The sequence below is a fragment of the Euphorbia lathyris genome, chromosome 7 (assembly GCF_963576675.1).
Source record: "Euphorbia lathyris chromosome 7, ddEupLath1.1, whole genome shotgun sequence".
In the NCBI taxonomy this organism is placed as follows: domain Eukaryota; kingdom Viridiplantae; phylum Streptophyta; class Magnoliopsida; order Malpighiales; family Euphorbiaceae; genus Euphorbia; species Euphorbia lathyris.
The window spans coordinates 55,946,461-55,968,057 of NC_088916.1; the positions used below are offsets into that span (position 1 = coordinate 55,946,461).

At 35.3% G+C, this 21,597-nt stretch overlaps 1 long non-coding RNA gene across 1 annotated transcript; it reads right to left on the reverse strand.

Annotated features, from left to right (window-relative positions):
* Positions 1-12,277: 12,277 nt before the first annotated feature.
* LOC136200646 (uncharacterized) lies at positions 12,278-13,798 on the reverse strand. Its single transcript, XR_010673426.1, has 3 exons — positions 13,568-13,798; positions 12,609-12,755; positions 12,278-12,508 (listed from the first exon to the last, which is right to left on the reverse strand). It is a non-coding gene; the product is annotated as an uncharacterized lncRNA (long non-coding RNA).
* Between the last annotated feature and the right edge of the window lie 7,799 nt (positions 13,799-21,597).

Below are 21,597 nucleotides of genomic sequence, written 5' to 3' on the forward strand. Positions count from 1 at the left end.
TTTATCATTCACATAAATAATTTTGTCAAATCAAAATCATGTGGAAAGGTGTTTCAACAAACTCCCCATTTTGATGTTGGCAAAAATATTCAGTAAGGAACTCAGTGTTGAGCTCCCCCATGATAGTTGATCTTGTTTTACTCAAGATACTCCCCCGTAAGGGTTGAGCTACTGACTTAGTTTTACTTTAAACATTTCAAGGTTTAATCAAGTAAGTCTAAAGTCAGTTTTCAGAAATAGGTCAGCTCATGGAACATATTTTATTTAACTTAGTTAAGATGAGCGGAAGATTTAGATAACAGAGTACGCTGAGTATATCTTTGTTCAATGAGTTTTAGTTAAGAAGACATATAAAAGAGGTCAACTTATAGATCAACACAACAGACAATCATGAAGCAAAGTAAGCACATAACACAATTGATTCAATGAAGATACGTTAACTATTCAGAACAAAACATAGGTAAGCATCACATAAGTTTAGTCAATTTGAAAGAGGTAGATGCATGCATATTTTTGTATTAATGGTCAGCACAACAAGATACATCATGAAAAGCTAAATCTAACCATCCTAGTCAAGCTATTTTTTCTTGCTGACTTGAGCAGAATGCTCTTTGGCTTTTCCCTTTGATTTCTGCTAACTTCCAGATGCTTCTCCTGTTTGCTGAGTTCTTTGAGCTTGTTCTTTCTCCCCCGTTTTGCCACCATCAGGAGGAGGAGGAATGAAGGTATCGTTGAGGGCAGCACGAGTTAACCGAACAGAGAATGCCTTAAGCTTGTGCGTGCTTTCATTTATACCATAAAAAACAGGAATACCATCATCCAAGATTTCATGGGAACCCTGATAGCCGAGGCACTGAGCATACTCAAGATGTATTCTTGAGACTTCCCAACCCAGGTAATATTGTTAGTCAGCATGGCAAAAGCTTGATGAAACATCTTAAGCAGAGCCGAGTCATAATACTGACGTTGAGCATTCAAGTGGCGCACATGGTTGAAAGTGACTTGAGAGTACTTCAGAATTTCATTCGTCTTGAGTTGGTCAGTTTCCATCTCTTCCTTACTCAAGTTGAGTAGACGGACAGCCTCATTAATTTGCTCAATGGAGCATTGGGAGGAGGAAGAGAGTTGCTCGTTGGTTCTGGCTTGCTCAGATTGAAGCTGGGTGAAGAGTTGATGAACTTCAGCAGAAGTTGCATATATTGAGTTCGCAGCTGACAGGTTTTGAATTTGACCCTGAAGAGAGTTCATGTGATTGACCATTGTTAGCTGGAGTTCGGCCAGCTTTGTTATTGATTCCTGCTTGGGCTGTTGAGACTGGAGTGAAGTCATGACACTCAGAAGATCTTTAAGACCTTTAATTTCTGTGAGAAGCTGAGTGACAGATGAAAGTTGAGTTGGCTCAACAGGAACTGACCCAGCGGCATCGGCATTGGTTTGATGGAGGTCCTGGAGTAGAGCTTGAGCTGAGTCAATTATTCTTTGACCAGACTCAGTGGCATGCAAGTAGTTGTAGGATCCATCAATGTTTGGCCCAAATGCCGGAGTATGAGTGGAACCGGATGGAGGAGGTGTTTGGTTCAGTTCATTATTTGAAGTGCCAGCATGATCAGCGGCTGGACTTGAGTTTAGATTGCCAGCAGGAGCTGACTGGTTGATATTCTGCACTTGTAGTTGTGGAAGAGGATGATCGGCAGAATTATCTACTTGCTCAGAGTCAGGCTGAAGCTGACTGGTTTGAGGAGGTTGAGGTGTTTTAGCACTGACCTGAGCAGGTATTTCCTTAGCTGGCTCAATATGTTGAGGAGCAGGAACTTCGAGCACTTGCTCGATATCACATTGGCTTAGAGGAGCAATTGAGTCGGCGTGTTCCTTAGGCTGAGAAACAGAGGCTTGCTTTTCCTGTTGCTCTGGTGGAGACTCAGTGGGATTTGAGAAGAATTTGAACTGCATATCTGAGAGGTCAATGATCGGATCCCGCAGTGGGGAGTCACCCCCATAAGATCAATGACAGGGGATTTTTGAGCCTTCTTCTTAAGTCTCCTTAATCTCTTAGTCTTTTGAGGAGATGGGTCAGCAGGAATGGACTCAATTGAGTCAGTAGGTGAAGGTGCCCCTTGATCAGCATGATCATTTGCTGTTGGCTCAGCTTCTTCATCAACAAGCTCAGTGTTGATTGGTTCATGTTTCTCAACATTTGTTGTCTCATGTTGCTCAACGTCTACTGTCTCCTCAGTATCAAACTGACCACCCAGTTCTTCTTCATGTTGGTCAGTGGGGTTCTTTTCAAGAACAATGCCCTGACTTCTCACAAAATGAGAGTCTTCAGAGATAATGACTCCAAGTGGGGGTACGTCGATGGGACTTAACTTAGAAGATATTTTCTTCTTCTTCCTAAGTGGTTGCTCATCAGGAGTGTCCTCTTTTTCTTCTTCTTCCTCAGGCTCAGCTTGCCTTTTGAGGTTTTCTGCTAACTTAGGTCCAACCTGACCTTGTGCAACTTGAGGCTTTGTTCCTCTGGATACAAACTGAACCTTCATCGGTGGTGCATCATCGTCTTTGGAAGAGCTTTGAACAGCTTTCCCTTTTCTATCATGCTTGTCAGCTTGAGTTTTCCTCTTTTTCTTTCCTTCTCTGGTTTGCATCCCTTCGGTTTCCTGAACAGCGGCCCCTTTTCCTTTCTTGGGCACAATTGGTTGATCATAGAATAAACCAAACAATGCAGCTACAGTAATTTCTGTACCCCAGGTGTGGATTTCCTCAACCAAGCTCACCCGGTGATCTTTGAGGATTCTGGTAATAATTGAGCCTAACCTAAGGGTTCCAGTACTTCTTTGAAACCCACTGATTATAAAGACTGGCATGTTGATCGGCTTATAGGTCAGCATGTGCCAGATGAAGCACTGCTCGAAGTTTGACGTTGAGTTGGTGGAGTTGACCTTTGGAAAGAGGAAATTAGTCAGTATGTAGTGGGCCATCTTTTGATGTTGACCCATGGAGGTACTCGAGATTTCCCCGACATGACCAGGAGGTTTGCAAAACTCAGCGGGATAGGTAATCTTTTCTTGGTCACCTGATTTGCGAAGTATAGCTCCTTCGTTTTTTAGTTTTAGCAGTGAGGCAAGGTAAGAAGGGTTGATGAAGATGTCTTTCCCTTGAACCTTGGTGACCATATAGTCCCGGTCATCGTCAGCGGCTCTTAGGTTAATGTAGAACTCCTTCACTAACTCAGGGTAGGTGGCCTCTCGAGTTGAGAACATCTCGGTCCAGCCGTTCTTTGAGATCCACTCACAGAAGGGTTGCTCAGCTTCCACAAATCCCTTCGAGAACCAGCGGGAGTGGTCAACTTTGTATCCCCTTACACTGCTATAAACCAGGGAGTAGGTACGTTCCACCGGTTTCTTTGCCTTGTCCTGCTTTTGTTTCCCTTTCGAGGAGGTAGCTTGGTCAGCCTTGGTTTTCTTGCTCAGTGTAGTGACCTTAGAGTGGTCACGCTGACTGGTTTCTTGAGACTTGGTGGGAGTCTCGCTATATTTCTGCTGAGCAGGAGATGGAGGGTTTTCATCGGAGCGGTTGTCGTCGTAACCGGCACCGGAGACATTCTGAGAATCGTTAGACATGATCCTTAGAGAAATTTGAGAAGTTTGGGATTTCAGAGAAGAGAGAATTTGAATACCAGAAATTTCTAAGCGTAAAGAGGTAAGAGTGGGAATTTGTCCACTATTTATAGTGGTGTCGAGTTGATCTGAAGCGTTGAGGTGGCCGTTTGACCTCGAGATACTCAATCGACAAAGATTCTGGCATTTATGACACATTCGGCGCATGTATTTTCTAATTATTGCGCTTACGTCATCCTAGGTGGCTATTTAATTTGCATGTTTTGCATTAAATTTTGCAACAGATCTTTACTCAGTGTTAAGAATTCTAAACGTTTAATGTTCTGAGCAGTCAGTTCTACGCAAAGGAATTATTAGTGTGCTTAGTAACTCATCGTGTATATCTACTCAGCATGTAATAGACATTGATTTAGCATAAATCACTCAGCATGGTAGTCAACTCAGCATGCATATATCACATATTATACTTGGAATTTATTGAAGAGGATTAAACATACCAATGGCTTCTCTAAGTATGTTGAATTACTCACGAGCCAGTGGCTTTGTGAAGATATCGGCAAGTTGCTCATCCGTTGGGACATAGGTCAGCTTGATCTCTCCCTTGAGTACATGATCTCTGATGAAGTGATGTCTTATACTGACGTGCTTCATCCTGTTGTGCTGGATTGGGTTCTTTGATAGGTCAATGGCACTCTTATTGTCACATTTGACTTCAATTGTCTTAGTCTGAACGCCATAATCTTCTAGCTGTTGCTTAATCTAGAGGACTTGAGCAACACAGCTTCCAGCAGCAATGTACTCATCTTCAGTGGTTGACAGGGCTACTGACGCCTGCTTCTTACTGAACCAGGACACAAGACAGCTTCCAAAGAAGTGACATCCTCCTGAGGTGCTTTTTCGTTCAAGCTTGTCTCGTCCATAGTCAGCGTCAGTGTATCCAATCAGTGTGAAGTCATGAGTATTGGGATACCATAAACCTGCATTCACTGAGCCTTGCAAATATCTAAGGATTCTTTTTACAACTATGTAATGAGATTCCTTAGGGTTAGATTGATATCTAGCACAATAACATACTGAGAACTGAATGTCCGGTCTACTAGCAGTTAAGTAGAGTAGAGAGCCAATCATACCTCGGTACAATCTGGTGTCTATTGACTTACCATTTTCGTCAGTGCAGAGGACAGTGTCAGTGCCCATAGGGGTAGATATTGACTTGCAATTCTCAAGTTCATATTTCTTCAATATCTCCTTAGCATACTTAGTTTGACTGATGAAGATGCCATTTTTCCCTTGTTTGATTTGAAGTCCAAGGAAGAAGTTGAGTTCTCCCATCATTGACATTTCAAACTCAGTCTGCATATGCTTGCTAAATTCTTTGCACATGGACTCATTAGTGGCACCAAAAATAATGTCATCAACATATATCTGAGCCAGTAGGGTATCTTTACCCTTCCTCTTAATGAATAAGGTTGTATCAGCTTTTCCTCTGACATAATTTCTAGTCAGAAGGAAACTGGTCAGCCTCTCATACCAAGCACGTGGTGCTTGCTTGAGACCATACAGAGCCTTTTTGAGTTTATAAACGTGGTTTGGGAACTTGGGATCCTCAAACCCTGGAGGCTGATTAACATAGACTTCCTCGTTTATAACTCCATTAAGGAATGCACTCTTAACATCCATTTGAAATAATTTAAAGTTCATATAACTTGCATATGCACATAAAATTCTTATAGCCTCTAGCCTTGCCACTGGGGCGAAGGTCTCACCGTAGTCAATACCTTCTTGCTGACTGTAGCCCTGAGCTACAAGTCTTGCTTTGTTCCTGACCACGTTCCCTTGTTCATCTAGCTTGTTGCGGAAGACCCATCTTGTTCCTATGGTCTTTTGACTTTTTGGATTTGGCACTAAGTCCCACACTTTATTTCTTCTGAACTGATCAAGTTCTTCTTGCATTGCACTCATCCAGAACTCATCGTGCTCAGCTTCAGCGAAGTTCTTTGGTTCCTGAACTGAGACGAATGCTACGTTGCTGAGGTATCTCCTGAGTTGATTTCTTGTCATCAGGGTGTTTTCAGCAGCATCAAGAATGGCACTCTCTGAGTGTCCTCTTGGTATTCTGATCTCTTTTGGTAAAGCGATGTCTTGAGCTGGTTGTGTTTCAACAATCTCTGCAGGTATAGATTGGTCAATGAAAACAATTTGAGTTTCGCTTTTACCTTTGGTCAGCCCTTGAGGTAGTGACTCAGCGGCTGTTTCTTGGTCAGCGGGTGCTGAGTATGGATCATCCTCAGTCAGCTGCTTGTCTTTTTCTGCAGGGTTAGTTTCATCGAACTCAATGTGTACTGACTCTTCTAAGACTTGAGTTCGTTTATTGAAAACTCTATATGCTTTGCTGTTTGTTGAGTAGCCTAAAAAGATAGCCTCATCAACTTTTGAGTCAAACTTAGCTCGGCTGTCTTTAGTATTCAAGATAAAGCATTTACAACCAAAGGCACGAAAGTATCCAATATTGGGCTTTCGTCCTTTCCAAAGTTCGTAGGGGGTTTTCTTTAGTATAGGTCTAACTAGAGCCCTATTAAGTATGTAGCAGGCTGTGTTGACAGCTTCTCCCCAAAAGTACTTTGGAAGCCTATGCTCACTCAGCATTGTCCTGGCTATGTCAACCAAGGTTCTATTTTTCCTTTCAACAACCCCATTCTGTTGAGGCGTTCTAGGTGCAGAAAAATTATGGTCAATGTCGTTGGCTTCACAGAATTCAACAAACTGTTGGTTTTTGAATTCTCCACCATTATCACTTCGGATGTGAGCCAACTTTAGGTCTTTATCATTTTCAAAGTTTTCTTACTAATGTTGAAAATGTCTCAAAGGTTTCATCCTTGCTACTCAGCAAGATGATCCAAGTGTACCGAGAAAAGTCATCTACAATGACCAAGGAAAATCTCCTACCACCCAAGCTCAGGGGCTGGACTGGTCTGAAGAGATCCAAGTGTAGCAACTCGAGTGGACGCTTGGTTGAGACAATGTTTTTACTTTGAAAAGATGTTTTAGTTTGTTTTCCAGCCTGACAAGCATAGCACAATTGATCCTTTTCGAACTTAAGTTCTGACAGTCCCTCAACTAGTTGATTTCTTGCTAATCTGGCCAGGAGGTCCATGCTTACATGACCAAGTCTCATGTGCCATAGCCAGGAATTTTCTTCCTTTGACACTAAGCATACATTTTTTGAAAATTTCTTTTCCAAATTCAGCATAAAGACATTGTCAATACGAGGGGCAGTTAAAATCAATTCATTTGTTTTTCCCTCGAGTATTTTACATCCAGTGTCATCAAATATAACTTTTCTCCCATTATCACATAGCTGAGCTACGCTGAGTAAGTTATATTTGAGTCAGCTGACTAGGGAGACTGACTCAATAGTAGGATTACCACCAATGGTTCCTGACCCTACTATCTTACCCTTTTTGTTGTCTCTGAAACTTACGCTTCCACCTCGTTTACGCACAAGTGTGATGAACTGAGTTTCATCACCCGTCATATGCCTCGAGCATGCGCTGTCAATATACCACATTTTTTACTTCTCAGCACACCTCAGACTTACCTGCAATATAACTAGTTATCTTTAGGTACCCAAGTCTTTTTGGGTCCTTGTTTGTTAGGCTCAGCAGGTAAAGCATCATATTTAATCTTATGACGACATACTTGGATAGTGTGTTCATTTTTCCCACAGAAGTCACAGCTGACCTTCCGTTTGGGATATCTCACTGACTGGTCAGCACACCTTTGTGGTGTGTCCCTTCTTCCCACAGAAGTCACACTGGACATTCCGCTGAGGATTCCATCTCTGCTGACTAGTACTTCAGTACTGAGTGTTCAGAGGAATATTTCTTTTATTCGGAACCTTGAGTTGATTCTGAATAGATTTGACACCCTTTCTCAGTTTCTTAGAATCTGATTGGACCTCAGAGATAGCCTTGTGCATAGTTTCTACGTTGCTATGCAAAGTTGAGTTGTCTTGGAGAAGATATCGAAGGTCACTCAGTTTGACCTCTTCAATCTCGTCACATCGCCTGCTGAGTGCTCTAACCTTCTTGTTACACTTTTTGATAAGTGTGTAGAGGTCACTCAGGGCATTTACCATTTCATTTCTGAGCAGGGGTAGTGATATTACCTCAGTTGAGTGTGCCTCATCGTCAGATCCAACGGAGGGGTCAGCATGCTCAGAAACACAAGGCTCAGCAAGCTCATCTGCCATGAAGCAGATCTTTGCTGACTCAGTGGCATCAGCTCCTGATGATGATGACTCATCACTATCACTCCATGTTGCCACCATTGCCTTCTTGATGTTCTTCTTTTCCTTCCTCAATGTAGGACAGCTTGATTTGATATGGCCAGTTTGATGACATTCAAAGCATGTGATTGGCTTTGAGTTGTCCTTCTTGTACTTGTTGTCGCTGGACTCAACTTTGTACTTGTCAAACTTCTTTTAAGGCTTCTTTGAATACTTATCATTCTTTCTGAACAGCCTTTTCATTTTTCTAGTGAACATGGCCATCTCTTCATCGTCTGTTGAGCTCCCTTCAGTGGAGTCAGCTTTCATGACAAGAGACTTTTACTTCTTATCCTCAGACTTCTCCTTCACCTCAAAATTCTTCATTAAGATCTCATGGGTCAGCAGAGATCCAATGAGTTCATCATACTTGTAGGTGGTCAAGTATTGAGCTTCCTCAACAGCAGTTTTCTTGGCTTGCCAGCTTTTGGGAAGGCTCCTCAGTATCTTCTTGACTTGCTCTTCCTCAGTAAAGATCTTGCCAAGTCTTTTGAGCTCGTTGATAATGTTTGTGAATCTTGAGTTCATTTCAGAGATTCCTTCATCATCATTCATTTCAAACAGCTCGTACAACCTCATGTGCTGGTTCACCTTGGACTCCTTAACTTTGTTGGTTCTTTCATAGGTGACCCCCCAGTTTCTTCCAGATCTCCTGCGCTGACTCACAACCTGAAATCTTGTTGTACTCTGCAGCATCTAACGCACAGTGAAGCATGTTTATAGCCGAAGCATGATTTTGTAGCTTCTTGAGATCATCTTCTGTCCACTTAGTCTCAGCTTTAACAATCGTTTGGCCGTCAATAGTTTCAACAGGAACAAATGGGCCTTGGACTATAGAAAGTCATGCACTCATATTTGTTGCCTGAATGAAATTTTTCATTCTGTTCTTCCAAAAGGTATAGTTAGACCCGAAGAACAGAGGACACCGAGTAATGGACAGTCCCTCAGGAAGAATCTGAGTTGTCTGATTTCCTGGGAGGAAGCGAGTGTTGTTCTCAGCCATTGTGGGGATCAGCTCAAGATAGTTATATCTTGCTCAGTGAGCTTTCAGGCTCTGATACCACTTGTTGGTCCCGTATAACGTGACAAGGTTAGTTCCAAGGGGGGGATAGGAACTATTTAAAATTTTGTCCGTTAAGGCTGACTTCTTTTCTTTCAGAAAAGGTTTACACAGCGGCGCTAAGTAGTTTTAAGACACAAGCTTAGTCAACTGGTGACTAAGTCTGCTTCTTTCCTTGAGTCAGGAGATAGCACTTAAGTCTATTCCCGAACTCAGCTTCTTAGTGCACTCAACTCAGAGTGAGTTCGTTACTTAGTCAGTTTTATAGCAAGCAATATATAAAGGAGTTTAAAGGTTAGAAATATGTTACTCAGCAGACTTATCCTGGTTCGGCCTCTCCGCCTACGTCCAGTCCCCGAAACTCGTTCCGAGCTTTTTGAATCCTCTATTGAGCTCTTTAAAGGTAGAGCACAAAACCCTTTACAACAGAAGCTGAGTATACAAGAGTACCTTCCTCTATTCCTCTACTCACTCCTATGTCTACCGCTGAGTACTATAACCGAGTACTCAACTTCTCCTTTCTATTCTTCTAGAAATGATAAGTGTTTGTCCTAAACAACAATTGCTAAGACACTTTAGATGAATGAAATCACTCTAGACTTTTACACAAAGATTGGAATTGGTGTAAGGTTTGCTTTGCTTTTCTCACAGAACTTCAAGTATGAATTTGGTCAGCGTTTCGACTTGATTGAAGATCTACATCAAATGAAGCATTTAAAAGGCCTATTTATAGTGACACTTCAAGCATCGGTGATTTCGAATTTTGAAATAACCGTTGGAGGCAAACGGCTTCCTGTCGCTTTCATTCTGGACGTGCTCAGTGTCGTTGGCCAATGAAATTCTTGTATCTTCTATCTATGGCAGTGCTCAGCAGCTTTTCGTCAGATGAACAGAATGTTTCGCCATTTATAATAAAGTCCTCCAGACAGCTTACTGCGTCTTCTGAGCTTTACCCAAAGTAGAAATACTTTGTCTACAAGTTGGTTATGTTCTCCCACTGACTTGTACTTCTTATTGTTCAACTCAGCAGCTTCATCTTGAAGCAATTGATAGAAGGCTTCTCGATCCTTCTTCATGCTGAGCTAGCGCTTTGCTTGGAACGACTGCGTTTTGTCTTCCTGGGCCGTGAGGTTTTGATCTGTTGACTTGGGCTTGACTTCCTCTTGTGGGCCTTTGGGCTTTTTATCTTAGTGTCTTATAAATCAATTAACTCAACATTGAACAAACACATTAGTGTGAGTAAATCAAAGCATTTAAATTTAATGTGTTAGAATATTTTTATCATTCACATAAATAATTTTGTCAAATCAAAATCATGTGGAAAGGTGTTTCAACAAATAATTCATACTTTTCAATAGATAGTTATCCTACTCAATGGTTAAGGTGAAAAATGTTGTTCATGTAAAACCACTTTGAAATCGGACACAACAATAATGTTATTTTTAAAGAAAGAAAAACAGGAGCACACCTGCAGAAAAACCAGCAGAAGAGAAAAAAAAGACACAAATCTAAACGAACCAACGCAGAAGAGAAAAAATACACATTCAGTAGCAAATTAGATTAGGCTGCATTGCATTGCATTCAGTAGCATTTCTCGTGGGACAAGCTAGTAAGATATAAAGTTGTTTAAAGCAATATCACATTTCAATATTCATACTTTTCAATGGATGGTTAAAATAAGAGCCACAAATTGGTTCATAATCCTACTCAATGGTTAAGGTGAAAAATGATGTTCATGTAAAACCACTTTGAAATCAGACACAACAATAATGTTATTTTTAAAGAAAGTAAAGCAGGAGCACACCTGCAGAAAAACCAGCAGAAGAGAAGAAAAAAAAAAAGACACAAATCTAAACAGAACCAACGCAGAAGAGAAAAAAATACACATTTAGTAGAAAATTAGATTAGGCTGCATTCATTAGCATTTCTCCTGGGATAAGCTAGTAAGATATAAAGTTGTTTAAAGCAATATCACATTTCAATAATTCATACTTTTCAATGGATGGTTAAAATAAGAGCCACAAATTGGTTCATCATCCTACTCAATGGTTAAAGTAAAAAATGATGTTCATGTAAAACCACTTTGAAATCGGACACAACAATAATGTTATTTTTAAGGAAAGAAAAGCAGGAGCACACATGCAGAAAACCAGCAGAAGAGAAAAAAAAAGACACAAATATAAACAAAACCAACGCAAAAGAGAAAAAATACACATTCAGTAGCAAATTAGATTAGGCTGCATTGCATTGCATTCAGTAGCATTTCTCCTGGGACAAGCTAGTAAAATATAATGTTGTTTAAAGCAATATCACATTTCAATAATTCATATTTTCAATGGATGGTTAAAATAAGAGCCACAAATTGGTTCATCATCCTACTCAATGGTTAAGGTGAAAAATGATGTTCATGTAAAACCACTTTGAAATCAGACACAACAATAATGTTATTTTTAAAGAAAGAAAAGCAGGAGCACACCTGGAAAAAAAAACCAGCAAAAGAAAAGACAAAAAAGAAAGACACAAATCTAAACAGAACTGTCACATCTGTGTCCCAAATTTTAGTTATTATACCCTAATATTATGTTACATTATATTTATTTATTGATTGAAGAGTTAATTGAGTATTATGGATATAGTTTGGAGGCTAATTTTAAGCTTTAAGTGCAAAATTAAAAGTTTAGTGTAAGTTTTAAAAGAAGTTAAATTTTAGAGGGACCAAAAGGGAGATTTTCCTTTATTGAAAATCTAAATTTCAGATTTCTATACATGCATTTCGTGGATCAATGTATTGACTTCCCCCATACATTCAAGATCATCTTCTCCATAATCATCTCCTCCCAACACCTTCAATGATCATTTGATATCCGGAGTTTCCGTGGTCCGATCGAGCCGATTTTTTTACAGTAGCTTCTAGACATCCTAATACATATTTTGGTCGGTGTGATTTTGATTTGGGGTTTTCTAAGATGGATACCTGACAATTTCCGTGTTCGTGTCGTGTTCGTATCGTGTCAATTTTCAGGTTAGTGTCAAAACCTGAAACACGAACACGACACGAAAACTTTTCATGTCATAAAATCCGAACACGAACACGACCTGCTCTTGACACGGTAAACACGACACGACACGAATTTTTTACACAACCAATTAAATTGACACGAACTGACCTGCTAACACGACCTGACCTGCTCAACACGACCCGACCTGTCATTCCAAATATTTTGAACTTTACTTCAAATTCATAATTTGAAAAATTAAAACCTAATAAGTTACAAGTATTACAAACAATCTGAAATATGATTCAAATCCATCAAAATAAATTTAAAACATCCATAAACATACAAACTAAAAATATTTAGGTTTAACATCCATCAAAAATAGCATAATCAAATTACATATATCAATAAACTTGAATTGAACTTGAACCAGTAGCCATAGTTGTAGGAACGCTCTCAACCATATCATCCTTCTCCACAATATCTTCACCCAAATCATCTTTGCTCAATACTGAAAAATATTAACACAAATTAAAGTTCCTCAAATTTGTGTTATCAAATTGAAATTCAACAAATACAATTTTAAATTGTTAGTAAGTTATAAAATTTACCTTGCTCCCCAAATAACCAATCTCTTGTGCAAATCAATGCCTCAACCGTGTCATGTGTAAGTGAACTCCTAAATTGATCTAACACTTTTGGATTTAGCATCATCTTTTAGCTCCATCAACATTAATAGCTCTCATTTCATGATCCATCTATGTTAAAAAATTAGGATAAGAATGCAAGTAAACTCATAAGATTAGAATAATACATAAGATAACAAAGTAAACTCAAAAAAATAACATAAAATAAAAGAGTAAACTCAAAAAAGTAAACTCATACATTTGGAATAATACATAAGATAACAAAGTAAGCTCAAAAAAATTTAGGATAAAAATGCAAGTAACCATATGCTCTTATTTAGGAAAATATAATTTCATGCTTTTAGAATGTTGCACAAAATAATGACTTTTTCTATGAAAAAATCTACCAAAAATTGTAAGGCAATATACTTAAACAAATGGAAGTCTAGAAAGTCAGGCCTCCCTATAAAATAATAAAATTCCAGACCAAATGCAAGATCCCCTAAGATCATATGCCATAAAGAATCAAACTCCAAACTTTAATTAAACTCTAAACTTTTGGGTTAAGAAAATGAGTACGCATATATTCAGGGAACTATATTTTCATACATTTGATTCAATAATATAAGATAACTAAGTAAACCAAAAAAAATAGGAATAATATGGAAATTAAGAACAATACAGTGACATAAACAGGCACAACATTCATAAATTTCACAAATTTCGCAGAGAAAGTCATTATTTTGTGCAACATTCAGGAGGGTTTGGCCATTGAAGATGACGGCTCGGATCGACGTTCATGATCTCAACGGCGAGATTAAAACAGAGAGTAGCAGAGGAGATAAATCAGATAAACAAAAGACCATGAATCCTACTCCAAAAATACAGAAGATCAAAGATCGCCATGGAAGAACTGAAAGGAGAATTAGAGAGAAAGAGCATACTCGAAGATGAACGGCGCCGCTGGCTAGTGAGGGACAGGCAGAGCAGCCGCCGGCGCTGGCTAGTGAGGGAGAAGGAGAAGCAGCCGCCGCCGCTGGCTAGTGAGGGAGAGGCAGAGAAGCAGCCGCCGCCGGCTAGTGAGGGAGAGGGAGAAACAGCCGCCGACGATCGCGAGACGAAGAAGACGATGAGGGAGACTCGAGAGCACTGAGTGAGTGAGCAGGTATAATAAGATAAGATTAGGGTTTTATTTTTATACTATATTTATACTCATATATAAATAAGAAAAGTTTATATGTACCTAATTTAAGTTTATTATAATTTATAATTTTTTAATACCTAGTTTAAGTTTATTATAATTTTTAATCTTTTAAATATTTTTAATTAAATTTCGGGTCAGTTCCGTGTCTTCGGGTTGACACGAAAACGACACGAAAATTAACATGTCATTTCGTATCGTGTCAATTTTCGTGTCGTGTCATAAACCCCTAAACACTAACACTAAAAAAGCAGGTCGTGTTCGTGTCGTGTCATCGGGTCGTGTGTCGCTTTGCCGGGTCTAGATTCGACCTGGTCTGATTAGAGGGAAAGATTTGATGCCTAATGTGTTTTTTTTTCTCAATTATGGCTAAAGTAAGTAATTATCAACTACCCTTTTGAGTTTTTATGTATATATAACTCTATATTTTCCAGAAAATTGAATTTTTGTGGTGATTTTTGACATTCATTTGATTAATTGGAGTTTCTATGAATTAGTTTTTAACATGAGCTTAAAGTTAAGTTCAAAGTAATTATATATGTATTTGCATGTTAATTTTAACCTATAATATATAATTATATACATGGACGGATCCAGAATTTTTGCCTAGTGTGAGCAAATTATATATAGTGTAAAATGATAAATTTACGAAAAATCAATTACAATATATCAAAATAAATTACGTAAATTACTATCTTTTACAATTATCCTACGTCATGGTTCATATGTTGAAAACTTTGGTTTTAATTAATTTCCTTAATCTTGATTTTTTTTATCTCATATTGTTTCGAAGAATTTGTCTCTTATATTATATTAATATGTTTTTTTTATCAATTATTTGTTTAGTGATGGACTCTTTTCTAGAAAGTATCTTTTCATTCAATATTATTCATATAGACTCTTAATGATCGAATTAATTTGGTCAGTTACTGTTAGATTTAAATTTATTAAATCTAAGTCTGAAAATGTTTTGAATCTCCGTCATAAAATTCATTTAAGTCTAGAGCTACCGGTGATTGACCAAATTTATTTGGTCATTTAGGATCCATGTGAATTACTACTTTCTTTTCATAATTGAAATTTACAGTTTATTTACACTAAAGACTGAGGTGTTGTTTGATAAAACTGAAAATTAAGTGCTGAAAAAATAAGTACTGAATATTATAAGTGTTAAAAGTATTGAATGATGTAACTTTTACAAAAATATTAGTTGATAATGTTTCACTTAAAATGTTAAGTTAAATATTTTGACTTATCAAAATAAGTGTTTTTTTAACTTAATTAACTAATTTAAGTGGTGGAAAAACAACCATTATCAAACGCACTTAAATTAAATAAGTGCTTAACATTTTAATTTAAGTAATTAAGTGCTTTATGAAACAAGGCCTGATATTGAAGAGGTAGATTCAAACTTTTCTGATGTAATTTTGGATTGTAATTTTTGAATTACTTTTGTCGAGATGTACTATTTTTATTAAATCAAGGCTAATTAGTACCAGTGGTCACAAAAGGTTTGACAATGTCAGGCTGTCAATTAAAATGTGCGGCTACATTTTTTTAGTATTGCCATGTGGCATTGACGTGATATATAGATGCCACAAAAGCAATTTCGATGTAAAAATGAATGAAAAACGTTCTAAGTAACTTTATTGAAACAAAAGCAAACTTAAATAATTTTATTGAGAAAAATTAAATTTTTATGATATTTTGAGGATACTGTCAAAAATTTAGTGACTCGATATATATATATATATATTGGTAATAAAGGAGGGCCGAGCCCAGAGCAAACAGAAAGAAAACTAAAAGTTGATATTCCGGCGTGTGGAACGTCCAAGCCGATCCGCACCCAGAATATCCTGGAGGCCTACAGGAGTGACTCAATATATTAATTACCCATGAAATCAACAATTACATTTTTTTTATATAAACTAAGAAACTATTAATTATAAAAGAAAAATGATTAGTAAAAATTGACATAATAATGTGCTAGAAGATAAAATAGATGAGAAAAGATAAAGATTGGTCTTGGTTAAAGAATGAGTTAAACAAGAAGAAATAAAAAAGAAAAAACAAGTAAATTGTTTATGAAAGCGAACAACTAGCTAAGAAACAAAAAAAACACTATTTTTTTTATGGGTAATTAATTTATTAGTCCCTATATTTTGACAAAACACACTGTTTAGTCCTTATATTTTCAAAAACACATGATAAAGTCCCTAACTCTTTTCTCAATGAACTGTTTAGTCCCTAACATTTTTCTCGATGAACTGTTTAGTCTCTGCCGTTAGACTCTCATGAAGATTTTGTTAGTCAATTTGGATTTGCGTTCTTCTTTTCATTTCCTTTAAACTCTAATGCATCTGAAATCAACTTTGAATGTTCTTCTTCTTGATTTTCTTCTTAATCGTTCAAATTCGTATGCATTGGGTCTTTTCTTTTTCTTGTTCTCCATACAAATAGCTTCTTTTAAATTAGACTTTCTCTTCTAAAGTTTGAAGGTAAATAGTAAAGGGTAATTTAGTCATTTCTGAAGTCATAAACAGTAAAAAAAATATAACAAACAGACGGAAGGACTAAACAGTTCATTGATAAAAAGGTTAGGGACCTTACCATGTGTTTTTGAAAATACAGGGACTAAACAGTGTGTTTTGTCAAAATATAGGGACTAATAAATTAATTACCCTTTTTTTATTTAAAAAAAAACACAATAAAGGTTGTTAAAATATTAATTTTGATGAAATTATGGTTTATTGAAATGAAGTCTCTATATGATGATTTATGTTCTTGGTTTTAAGAAATTGAAGTTAATATTGATAAGTATATTTTTAAATTATTTATTGGTGATTTTAGTTCAATAATGAAGTATGATTAAATATTTTGGAAATTGATTAAGAAAAGTACTTGGAAACTTTATGATGTTGATTTATGATATATTTCTAATTTTAAGTTATATTATGAAATTATAATGTTTTTAGTATCCATCAAGAGTAATCCGGATAGGTGGCTCTAATTAAAGTCCGTATTTAGTGAGAAATACGGCCTGTGTACACAGTTGAAAGACCTATCGGGCATGGCAGAGAAGTGTTGAGTAAGACCATGCGGGCTAGGAAAATTATGAGATATCTCGATTCTATTATATTGTGAGGGTTGATACATACGGGGATTATCTCTCGGATGGATACAGTTTACGAATTATTTATTGATATACGGTGTCTGAAATATTTATTGAGATACAGTTTATGGAGTATTTATCGAAATACGATTTATCAAGTATTTATTGATTTACGGTTGATTTGAGCAAATGGTTAATTGCAAACCTAATTATTTGGTATAGTTGAGATTTTAAACAAATAAAATATATATAGCTATTTTGGATATGAGTTTTATATTAAGTGTTTTAATACAGTGATTTACGTTTTGACTATGTGTGGTATTTTGAGAAATGATAGCAAGCTTGATATTTTTAATTGCATATTTGGTTAAAGGTACTATTTTGAGTATTTTCTTATGGTTTAATCCATAAAAAGATCATTTTTAAGAATATGAATTTTATGTGATGCATTTTGAGAATTTAAAATATATATATAGTTATTTTGAGTATAAGTACTTTATGTAGTTGATAATTGCTTACTGAGATTTCTGTCTCACTTTTTCAAATGTTTTAATGTTTTTAGGTAAGAAAGTACAGGATGTAGAGAAGGTTACCCCCGATTAGGCGAGGATCGGAAGTTGTTGCTTATTGCTAGAATTATAATTAGAACTTTAGTATTTAATTGTAATATGATGAAGTTGGTAAATATGTTGAGGTTTTAATGTAATAGGAATATGAATTTGTTTAGAATATATCTAAGAGGAAGTTTTGAAAAGTGTGATATTTATGACATTTGGATAATTTGGAGACTATTAGGTGTTGATTGTGATCTTTCTATTTCACGCCCGATGCCGATTGAGGTCGTTTAGGGTCGGGTGTGACAGTTTGGTATCAGAGCCTAGGTTAAATTCTTTGGACCTAAGGTTGATAGTAATTGAGGAATATTGATATTTGGTGATACCTAATAAATAATTGATAGTGATTGAGGAATATGAATATTTGGTGATAGCTAAGAAATAATTCATAGTAATTGAGGAATATGGATAATTGGTGATAGTTAGGAAATAATTTGAAAATTTTTGAGGATTTGAGTAACTAGTTAGTAAGTTGTAAAATGGAAATTTGATGTTTAGTACCTAGGTGTATGCAAATTAGTAAGTTATTGAATATTTGGTGATATCGGTTATATGTGAAATAAGTATGAATTGAAATTTATATTTGGGAGTTTAATACTTAGCTTACAAATATATATGTTAGAGGTGAAATAAGGCTAAAAGACTTGAAATAATATGACGAGTTTTTGTTCTCAAGAGTATAAGTAATCGAGGAAATGATAAATTGATGAATTTGAGATATTAGATATAAGCTTGAGAAAAAAAAAATATGGAAATTCTTACTAATTATCATGGAGTTTGATTAATATTTTGGAGATTATAATAGACACTAATTTGGAGTTAGCATGAATAGTTGATGATATATATATATATATATATATATATATATATATATATATAGACAATTGAATTTATATAGTACCATTATTGATAATAGCCAAGTAACTTTTAGTTGAAGTTGTGTGATTATAGTTTAAGTTTATATAAGGATCAAATTGAGTGTTTGTACGTCAAATAAGAAAATTGAATGACATTATAAATTTTATTAACTTCTATATGTGTAAAGGTATCATTTGGAGTTTGGAGAAAAAAAACATTGATTATCGTAATTTAGGTACTATATATTTCTTGACTATATGGTTTGGAGAAACGATTGAAGTTTATTTGGTTGGATTAATGGTCTATATGGTGGTGAATAAATATATATAAAATAGTATAGTAATTCAATTGAATTTGAGGAATTAAATGGAGAATTATAAGAGTGATATTGATATCAAGATTTTATGAAATGAGTCTTATGGATAGAAAATTGTATTATAATAATAAGGTTTATATTTGATTGATAATGATGATTGGAGTTAATAATATGAATCATGATTGGAGTGGAAAATTATAGATACAAGTATTGTTATTATGACGAAATAAGATTATATATTGATGCAAATCATTGATTCGAATTATTTGAAGTTTAAGAAAAATATAATATCATACATATTAGGGGTTCAAAAGTGAGTTTTTTTAGAAGTCTATAGAACTTGGAGATAGGTGAAATATATTTAATATACGCAATGGATAATCAATTGTGGATATATTGTGGTGATGGAATTAACTAGGATAAAGTTTAGAGTTAATTAGAGTTATATATAAAGGATTGATACAAAGATGTCAATGGTGATGAATAATAAATGAAGTGAGATGAAATATTAGAGTTTATGATTCGATAATTATTATGATGAATCTTGGTGATTTGAAATAACTTTATGATTTTGAAAATGGTTTCGGAAGAAAATTTAGATAGATTAGAGAATATGAATTTCGAGGACGAAATTTTTTTAAGGTGGGAAGAATTGTCACATTCGTGTCCCAAATTTTAGTTATTATGCCCTAATATTATGTTAAATTATATTTATTTATTGATTGGAGAGTTAATTGAGTATTATGGATATAGTTTGGAGGCTAATTTTAAGCTTTAAGTGCAAAATTAAAAATTTAGGGTAAGTTTTAAAAGAAGTTAAATTTTAGAGGGCCAAAAGGGAGATTTTTCCTTATTGAAAATCTAAATTTCAGATTTCTATACATGCATTTCGTGGATCAATGTATTGACTTCCCCCATACATTCAAGATCATCTTCTCCATAATCATCTCCTCCCATTCTTATTCTTTTAAGCATCCAAATTACACACCTTCAATGATCATTTGATATCCGGAGTTTCCGTGGTCCGATCGAGCCGATTTTTTTACAGTAGCTTCTAGACATCCTAATACATATTTTGGTCGGTGTGATTTTGATTTGGAGTTTTCTAAGATGGATTCGACCTGGTCTGATTAGAGGGAAAGATTTGATGCCTAATGTGTTTTTTTTCTCAATTATGGCTAAAGTAAGTAATTATCAACTACCCTTTTGAGTTTTTATGTATATATATGTATATATAACTCTATATTTTCCAGAAAATTGAATTTTTGTGGTGATTTTTGACATGCATTTGATTAATTGGAGTTTCTATGAATTAGTTTTTAAGATGAGCTTAAAGTTAAGTTCAAAGTAATTATATATGTATTTGCATGTTAATTTTAACCTATAATATATAATTATATATACATGATTTTGATTTTGATTTGATAAACTTTAATATATTTGATTACTAGTTGTGTAAGATTTTATATTTTGAAGAGTAAATGAGTGGTTTTCTATAAATTTATTTCTCAAAGTAAATTTGAGTTTTAATTAAAGGTTGTTAAAATATTAATTTTGATGAAATTATGGTTTATTGAAATGAAGTATATATATGATGATTTATGTCATTGGTTTTAAGAAATTGAAGTTAATATTGATAAGTATATTTTTAAATTATTTATTGGTGATTTTAGTTCAATAATGAAGTATGATTAAATATTTTGGAAATTGATTGAGAAAAGTACTTGGAAACTTTATGATGTTGATTTATGATATATTTCTAATTTTAAGTTATATTATGAAATTGTGGTGAAGCTCTTAGCCTAGTGGTTGAGAGCTTACCTATGCTTTGGGAGGTCATGGGTTCGAATCACATCCGGATCTGGTGGGGATTTTTCTTTCTTCTTTATAATGTAAGCGCATTGTGCGCAAATTTTTTAAAATAAAAAAAAGTTATATTATGAAATTATAATGTTTTTAGTATCCATCAAGAGTAATCCGGATAGGTGACTCTAATTAAAGTCCGTATTTAGTGAGAAATACGGCCTGTGTACACAGTTGAAAGACCTATCGGGTATGGCAGAGAAGTGTTAAGTAAGACCATGCGGGCTAGGCAAATTATGAGATATCTCGATTCTATTATATTGTGAGGGTTGATACATACGGGGATTATCTCTCGGATGGATACAGTTTACGAATTATTTATTGATATACGATGTCTGAAATATTTATTGAGATACAGTTTATGGAGTATTTATCGAAATACAATTTATCAAGTATTTATTGATTTACGGTTGATTTGAGCAAATGGTTAATTGCAAACCTAATTATTTGGTATAGTTGAGATTTTAAACAAATAAAATATATATAGCTATTTTGGATATGAGTTTTATATTAAGTGTTTTAATACAGTGATTTACGTTTTGACTATGTGTGGTATTTTGAGAAATGATAGCAAGCTTGATATTTTTAATTGTATATTTGGTTAAAGGTACTATTTTGAGTATTTTCTTATGGTTTAATCCATAAAAAGATCATTTTTAAGAATATGAATTTTATGTGATGCATTTTGAGAATTTAAAATAGGGATAAGTACAAAAAAAATGTCTCTGGTATACCGGATTTGCGAACTCGGCCCTGTGTTTTTTTTTTTTTGCAAACGAAGGTCTGTGCTAAACGTCGTTAGCAAACAGAGGCTAAATTGACTAACGGTGTTAAAATTCAAAGAGAAAAGAGTAAATTTGGTCCTGATATTTATTTATTTTATAAATTAACCCCCCTAATTATCTAATTATCATAAATAAACCCCAAAATCAAAAATAAAAATCAAAAATACCATATTTTCCATCTCTTTTTCATTTTTTATTTTCCTTCTTCTTTCTCTCTCTTCTCTC